This window comes from Mytilus californianus, unplaced genomic scaffold (assembly GCF_021869535.1).
Source record: "Mytilus californianus isolate M0D057914Y unplaced genomic scaffold, xbMytCali1.0.p SCAF_11, whole genome shotgun sequence".
In the NCBI taxonomy this organism is placed as follows: Eukaryota; Metazoa; Mollusca; class Bivalvia; order Mytilida; family Mytilidae; genus Mytilus; species Mytilus californianus.
This window is the reverse complement of record NW_026262593.1, coordinates 22201532-22210371: the sequence shown is the minus strand read 5'-3', so window position 1 is coordinate 22210371 and position 8840 is coordinate 22201532. Positions and strand designations below refer to the sequence as shown.

The 8840-nt window shown below is 31.3% G+C and overlaps 1 long non-coding RNA gene across 1 annotated transcript in view; it reads left to right on the top strand.

Annotated features, from left to right (window-relative positions):
• Window positions 1-368: 368 nt before the first annotated feature.
• Window positions 369-8840, top strand: part of LOC127719737 (uncharacterized) — a 50934-nt gene continuing 42462 nt past the window's right edge. The window contains exon 1 of the long non-coding RNA XR_007990471.1: window positions 369-615. This is a non-coding gene — a long non-coding RNA (uncharacterized LOC127719737). The remainder of the gene's footprint in view (window positions 616-8840) is intronic.

Below are 8840 nucleotides of genomic sequence, written 5' to 3'. Positions count from 1 at the left end.
AATATCTCCGAATAGAATAGTGTATCAGAATTGATAACTTTAGATAATGATCGTTGACACAAAGTGTTATTGATATCTGTAGAATTGCATATTGAACAGTTACCGGAAATAGATTTTGGTATAGATGCTTATGATTTGTAGTAAAACATACTTTATTAAATATGGTATATTTCGAACTAAAGTTAACTACTTGGATAATTTATATTTTATTTTATTCATATGGAGATTATAATTAGAGTTATCGTTCTTTGAACGTATGTATTGTGTCTTATTGTGTGTTTTATATGTTACAGGGTGTTTATTTGAGATTACTATAATAAACCAATAGAACCTTACTCAGATGTTATTTACGCCCAACTTGATGAGTCTACAACACGTAAATTTACATGTTACAAATGGCGCCCAGCGTGATTTTGGTAATGGTAATCGTTTGAGCTAGTGTACCCATACAGACCCCCTCGGTGGTGATACTTGCGCATGTGTGAATTGTGAAACCGGAACATCCTAGATATTGACATCAACAGAAAAACAGTGTGGTTTTTGTGAATGAAGATTAAATTTTCAAATATTTTAACCTGATACAGTGATTATAATGTAACGAAGCTTATTGATATGGTGAGAATATACACTTGGGTAATGAATTGAAGTATTGTCATAAAAATTATATGATTTATTTATGAAATACACGTGTTGAAAAACTTAGAAAACAAATCCAGAAAATTTATTTTGGTTTTTGTTATTGAACATTGGGTATTGTGTCATTATATTTTGAATTTCTTGTGTTTATTTCATTTTGACATAGTCATCTTGCATAAACATTTGAATTTCTTAGATAAGCTAGCTAGCAGTAAACTATTTATGTGTTGATTCTTTGTTTATTTGTGTGTGTTTGTACTTAGTAAATTTTGTGTTGATATTGTACTTCAACTTCACTGGATGTACAGTTTACATTTATGTTGAATGTACATACATCGCAGTTGATTATTGTGCACATTTACATTAAACCGGTTACATTTATAAGGTTTATTTACTTGATCAAGTGTGTGTATAGAATATTTGGTATAACATTTTTGTGAATTTGAAAGTAGGTCATTAGTATAACCTTGACCTTTATAAATACTTGGTATTGGGTACATGTGTACTTGTGTACTTTGTAAATATTAGATATTAGTGGGTATATCATAGCATTTGACATTGATTTGAGTTATGCTACACATTATTATTTGCTATTAGTGTAGTTAGGGTATACATTATTTTTTTTTATGATTTGAATCTGCGTTTTGTCCGAGAATGGTACTGTGAGTGTTTGAACCCTTATTTACTACTTCATATACGTATACTTGCTTGTGCCCGTTACACACTTTGGTATTTGACTTTACTATTTTATAGTGTTACTTCACACATCTAGACTTTGCTAGTTGGCATACTATTGACCCATCCTTGTTCTTAGTTGTCATTTTAGTGATTTGAGACTAGTTTCATATTACGTATTTGAGACTTATCGTACTGAGTTTGACATTTTACATTCGACTTAGACTAGTTTATTCGTTTTGATAGATAAGATTACTTGAGTTACTATTTATGATGGTACTGTAGATATACGTATACATTGATATTAGTTTGAGAATATTTTGATACTAGTATTTTGAGTATTTTAATATAGAATAAAATAGATATTGCCCAAGCCCCATATTGAATTTTCAGATATTTGTGTGTCATCTAATCATGCTAATATCAACTATAGATACATCGATAAATAGTCAGCGATACTTTACTTGAATATATTTAGTATAAGACAATTGTGTACACCGTAACATATATCTGAGTCATCACGTTATTATTAAATTGAAAAAATGGCCGGTCTTGGCGAGAAATATAAGTATTTGTTAGAAACATTAGAAGCAATGAATGTTGAACCGAAAGCGAATACTCCTGAGGAATTTGCTGCATGGATGCAGAGCTATTTACAACAACAAGGAAAGCAAGCGGATATTAAACCGAATGTTACTGAACCTCACCTAAAACATCAATACCTTACGTTCATCCACCTAGAGTAAACACTTTTCAGGGAAATGATAAGACAGTAAAAGGTGAAAACACAAGGTATGATTTATGGAGACATGATATCAGATGCCTATTGAATGAGAAAACACATTCCATTGAAGCTATTACTCAGGCCGTCAGGCGATCAGTCAAAGGTGAGGCAGGTGTGGTACTTATGCATTTAGAAGAACATGCATCAATATTTGACATATTACAAAAGTTCGATTGCATATTTGGAAACATCGATGAGAAAGAAACTATTATGTCCGACTTTTATAATGCCAAACAGAAAGAGGTGGAAGATGTTTCAACATGGAGTTGCCGACCTGAAGATATACTGAGTCAAGCATTATTAAATGGCAAAGTGAAAAAAACTGAATCTGACGAAATGCTTCAAGATATGCTGTATAAAGGTTTAAGACCTGAATTAAAAGACAAAGCGCATTATGAAAAGGAGAAATATAAGACATTTGATGAATTTAGAGTGGTATTTCGAAAGATTGAACGAGAACATATAGTGGATAACCCATCATTGAAAACCAACACTAAAAACATATGTAAGAAATCAACAAAAACTGAAGATGAGGAAACAGAACCCGATTTGAAAGCGCTTATACAGCAGATAAACACTAGATTAGAAAAGATAGAGAAATGTGCTCCGATATATACAGGTGCTCCGGAGAACTCTGATGCTCAAGGATTCTTAGGTGCTCAGGGATACTCCGATACTTCGGGATACACAGGTGCTCCGGGATTCAATAATCCATCGAGATATTCTGATGCTAGAGGTAGGCAACCGTATAGAGGAGGATATAGAGGCAATGATAGAGGATATAGAGGTTATAATAGAGGATTTCAACCAAGGTACAACAATCAGAACTTTAATCCAAATACTAATTACAACAAGGATACACCAATTATATGCAGGAGATGAAAGATGCCGAACCACATTGCAAGATGCGAGGCCGATTACAGACTTCCACATCAAAGGCCCAACAACCGAAAAGAAAAACATAAATTTTACTTTGAAAAATATTCTACCACCTGGACTTTTAGGTACACCAACAGAATCAGAGGTAAGTATAGAAGAAGATATCAACGTTAAGGCCCTTTTGGATACAGGATTAACCGTTTCAACTATAAGTAGATTTTTTCATCAAAATTATTTGAGCAACATAGAACTTCAATTTTTAGATACTATACTCAAAATTGAATGTGCAGGAGGATCAATGCTACCGTATGATGGTTTTATTGAAGTAAACATCATTTTAAAAGATATAGGAGGACCACATCCATGTATTTTAATTGTAATACCGGATAGTCCGTATAACAACCAGGTACCGTTATTACTAGGAACGAATGTATTAACATCAATTATGGAAAAATGTCGATACGAATATGGAGAAAGATTTTTACAAACTTCTAAATTGACAACTCCGTGGTATTCATCGTTCAGAAGTATATTACTTAGAGAAAAGGAACTTATCTGAAACAACCATCGTTTAGCTATTGTCAAATTTGCTGGAAATACCAACATTATTATACCACCAAACAGTAATGTTACTTTACCAGGCTACATAGATAAAGAAATTCCGTACTGCAATACATCAGCTATGATACATCAAACTACAAAAATTCCGTTATACCGTTTGATTTAGATTTATCACCGTCACTCATTGAGTATAAATTTTATCAGAATCATGACATCTCAGTTGATATTAGCAATGTAACAACAAGAACAGTAAATATTCAACCACATGCTTTACTTTGCGAAATACAGCCTGTATCTATTGAGAACAATATTGGATCTGAAAACTTGGAATTTACTCCACCTCTTTTAGAACAAGTTAAGGTTAGCGCTGATAACTTTACAACTCAGGAACTTGAAAAAGGAAAACAGCTTATCCGTGATTACTCAGATATATTTTCGAAAGGCGACTCAGATATGGGACATACTACAATTGTACAACATAAAATAGAACTAGAGGATGATAGACCGTTTAAGCAAAAATACCGCCGAATACCGCCTTCAATGTTTGAAGAAGACCGATCCCACTTACAGTAATTAATGCGAACAGGTATTATAAGGAAATCTTAGGAAGACTTATATGGAACCAGCGTCGCTTGTGATTCTTGCTGTCGGTGTTAAAACTGTTATTTTGACTGTAAAAAGTGCTTAAGTCCATGTATGATTAAAATAAAGAATTAAAAAATAACTCTACCTTTTTTTTTATATTTCTTTATTTTAGAGGTAAGCTTCTGGCCAAGTATCACCAATTTTAACGCAAATCATTTACCTTAAATAACCAATCAATTGTATTCTAAAAGTTGTTGATTTGTCACTGGACGTTATGCATGCAATCGATGATCAAATACAAATCTACAGTATTTATAAACATAATCATACTGCAATTGTATATATGAAAGAGACTAAATGATATAACTTTTAATTATTTTACACATATTTGAAGGATCGAAATATACAGTTCTACAAATGGTTTTTATTGAAAGACTTAAAATTTTACAAATATCACATGCCTCTGAAATTTCGTATCGACGCACCAAACTATTTCCTTTTATCATGCATAGCTCATTTTCCAATTAACTTAAGGTTTTTAACAATCTTCTTACTTGTTCATTACATTCTAAAATTAAAATCCTACACAAATTGCCAAAACCGTTATTCTCAGGCTAGACAGCGTAAATGATGAAGACTGTTTTGTTCGTGTACACACGGTGTTTGAAGGCCGAGCTCCTATTTCGCTGAAAAAAAATAATTTGCGCCACATAACTTATTAATCGAAAAAAAAACTGACAACTCCTGGCTAAAAATGAAAAAGACAAACAGACAAAAACTGCAGCATTCATTTACGCCAATAAAGCAAGCATTTAATTGCAAAAATGTTATAGACTTATTTGCAAATTGTTGTTCTTAGTGCACAGAGGAGGTCCTTTGCGGTATTTATACGGACAAATAGAAATATCGCAAAGGGCCTCCTTAGTGGACTAAGAACAAAATATTGCACTAAGGACCTGGTGGAATGATAGAATTGGCACAAAAAACATTGCATAAAGAAGGAGATTTTCGAAAAGTACATAATTTTAAATTTTATAATCATATCTTTAGTAAGTATAAAGTTATTTAATGTTTTATCGACACGCGCCACCCTCCGTTGATTGTCACCTGTGTAATCGATAGAAATTCATGTTCGTTCAACCTTGACCCGTTTTGAATCGGCTTGTATTGAACATGTTTATGATATTTCAATTTTCTCTGATTTTTTTCGTCTATTTGTTACTATATCGTATTTCTTTTGATTCTGTCTGTTATATTTTTTAGTTCAATGTAACAAAATGAATGTATTTTCTACTATTCTTTTTTTTTTAAATTTTTGTTCCTTTTAATTTTTCTTGTTTTTTTTGTTAACTTCACTTTTTTATAGTTCTCTCGTATTTTTTTTTTTTTTTATTAAAAAGTATTTTAGAATGTATATACTTGTTTACCAGCACATTAGATACACATGTTCAAAGTATAACAGTTTATTACATTTTTGTCGAGCCTACGACTTTTGTCGCTAAAGCGAGACATAGCGATCCTACATTCTGTCGTCGGCGTCGGCTAGCGACATCCACATGTTCACTCTGTGGTCAAAGTTTTTGAAATTTTTATTACTTTCTTAAACTATCCAGGATTTCTACTAACAGATGAATGTTTATAATCATAAGATAGTATCCGGAAGCAAATTTTGGAGAGAAAAAAGTCCTGGTTATCTGTGTTTCACATGTATAAATGGACTTAGTTTTTTTTCTCAGTTAACATTACATTCATTCTGTGGTTTAAGTTTTTGAAATTTAGATTACTTTCTTAAAATATCCCGGATTTCTACCAAACTTGGATAGAAGCTTGTTATGATCATAAGATAGTATCCAGAAGTAAATGTTGTAGAATAAATCGTATTTTATTTATGGACTTAGTTTTTCTGCCAGCTAACATTATTTTCACTCTGTGGTTAAAAGTTTAAATTTAAAAAAAAACTTTCTTAAACTATCCTGGATTTGTACCAGTGGCACGCGGAAGAGATGGGCTCGATTCAAACCTTTTCAATATGATGGTAGTTGGCACAAATAACAGACAGGTAAATTCTTCGCCCGGGGATATGCATTTGACATTAATCTTGCTTCGGTAACTTTACAATATCCAGCCGTGTCATTTCCGTATATTATACATGTAGATAGCACGTGTGATACATGTATATACACTAGAAATACCCATTCAAGTGAATTTTATCTTTTAGAAGAACGCCATATCGGGTAACATTAAATATACATAAACATAAAATTACAATTAAAAAAAAATGATAATAATAAGTTCAAATGTTGCTTTATTAAATGCACCTAGGTACGTATTTGTAAACTTATGTTATGACTTTATTTCATGTATCTTTTTTGCATTCTTTTTTGGATTCAATTACATATTTTTTTTCTAATTGACTCATTCGTAAATCGAAAAACGCACGAACCTAAATAGAATCATATAGAATTGAATGATTTCTCCAACTCAAAACTAGTTATTGATGCCTCTTATGTTTTATTTTTCTCGTTGGGTTGCTTGTCCATTAATAGATGTTTACGCCATATACATTTTTCGGTTTTGTAAAAAGTCGCTCATCGATCAATTACACAAGAAATCTAATACTCGTAAGTCATGAACATTGAAGTTTAACTTGCTATCATTTTTTCGTATACGCACACAGATAAAATAAATGAAACACTTTTAAGCTGTTTAAATCATGCAGTGAATTTTGAAAATGTGGTTTTGAAAAACCGGTTATTTCTGTTTAATACTTTTCTGCCCCTTTTCTTAATAATTAGGACACGTGCCACTGGTACATATAGAACTAGTCAACCATGAATAATCCCAAACAACAAATTTTTTGATTGGTTTGTCATACTTGCTTATCAATTTCGTATTGTTTTCGGCTGAGACTACTATAACAGTTATAGTAGTCTCAGTTTTCGGCTGAGACAACTATAACAGTTATAGTAGTCTCAGTTTTCGGCTGAGACAACTATAACAGTTATAGTAGTCTCAGTTTTCGGCAATAGTGTAACAATATCCTTTAGAATGTTAAATTGCTTCTGTCATTTAATATATATATTTTTTTTTCATGATTAATATTTTTAGATTGAAAATATAATTGCATAACTTTTTAAGCATTATGTATATGACTTTTAATATTTATTTAACGTGCATACCGATTTGATTGGCAAATAACTGTTTAAACACTTGACGCCATATTGATATTATACATGAGCGTTTCGGAAAAATTAGGCAGATATTTAATCATCGGCTCTCGGGAAAGTTTTCTTGTAGGTTAAAAGAAGGGGGAAAATGTACCTTTTAGTAGTAAAACTTTAAGATAGGTATTCTTTAAATTGTATATCTGTCATATTCCAGCTTTCTTCTCAATTTTTAAATTATACATGGAGAATCACGTTGTAATGCGAGATCTTTTATTATTGGTTCTGTTAAATCAAAGACATGTAGTACATGTATTCTATTTTCCGGGATAAATTTATTTACAATGATATAGAAATTAGGGGTGATTTAGAAATTGGCATGTTGTGTCTACACCTTTCTATTGGTGAAAACTTTATATACGTTGCCAACTAGATGTCCTTATGTGTTTTTTTGTTGTTTGATTGCTGTCTCGTTGCCCTTAAACCCAAGTATGATCTCCTACAGTTTAAGTTTCGTTTAATGTACGTTTAATTCGGTTTAAAACAAATCATATTTGATGGGGTTATTGAAAATATTTTTCCCTTAAGAATTTTCTCAGTGGAAAGGTAATAGAATAGGTTTGTATATACATTTTTAGTGCAAAGTTAACAATAAAAGAAAACGTTTCACTTTCAATTTTTAACTCCCCAAAATTGTAAACTATTAATTTCGAAGAGTTGTTTCATCTTACGAAGTCTGAATGGTCTCCAACTTACCAGTTTATTGTTTTCCTATTTGGCACATACATAAATATAAACCTCATTGTCAATACAATTTAATTGGTCGTTGTAAATTCTATTGAGCACAAAACAAATCCATTTTTTTTTAGACATATGAAGAAACATAATATTATCTTGTTTGACTTTGAAACACGGAGTTTATACTTTAAATTACGTTGTGCACAAAAAATCCTTAAATGATCATCCTAGGAATGAGAAACTCTTTCTTCATAGAAATGTATGAAATAGTTTACACTGGACATTATAACTTACAATCAGTCAACTAAAATATATCCAAGGGATTATTATTATGCATGTACATGTATATAAATGCCGGATACCATATACATATATTGAATAATCAATAAAATATAGAGCTGTCAAAAAGAAACATCATTAGGATATCAAAATAATTCAGTTTTTCTTTCAAAATGATTCGCAAACAATCCTCTTTCCGGAGCATTTTCAGTCTGTACTATCGTGCCTTGTGGATAAATATTTTAAGCATAAAGTTTATAAATCGATCTTTGAAACACATTATGTATATATATATATATATATATATAGAAGTCACAGTAAACATTAAACTTATCCATGGCGGAAAAGAAATATACGAAAACGATAGGTGCAATGTGCATGCAGCCTTGCAAATAATATTAAAAAAAAACCATTTAATTTAAAAATCTTAAGACTTTAATTTCAGTATTTTTGATGGGATGTTGAAGTTTCCAGAACATAGACAATCTATTAGTACACTAGTCTATCAAAATGTGCATGGTGTCCATTTTACAATATAT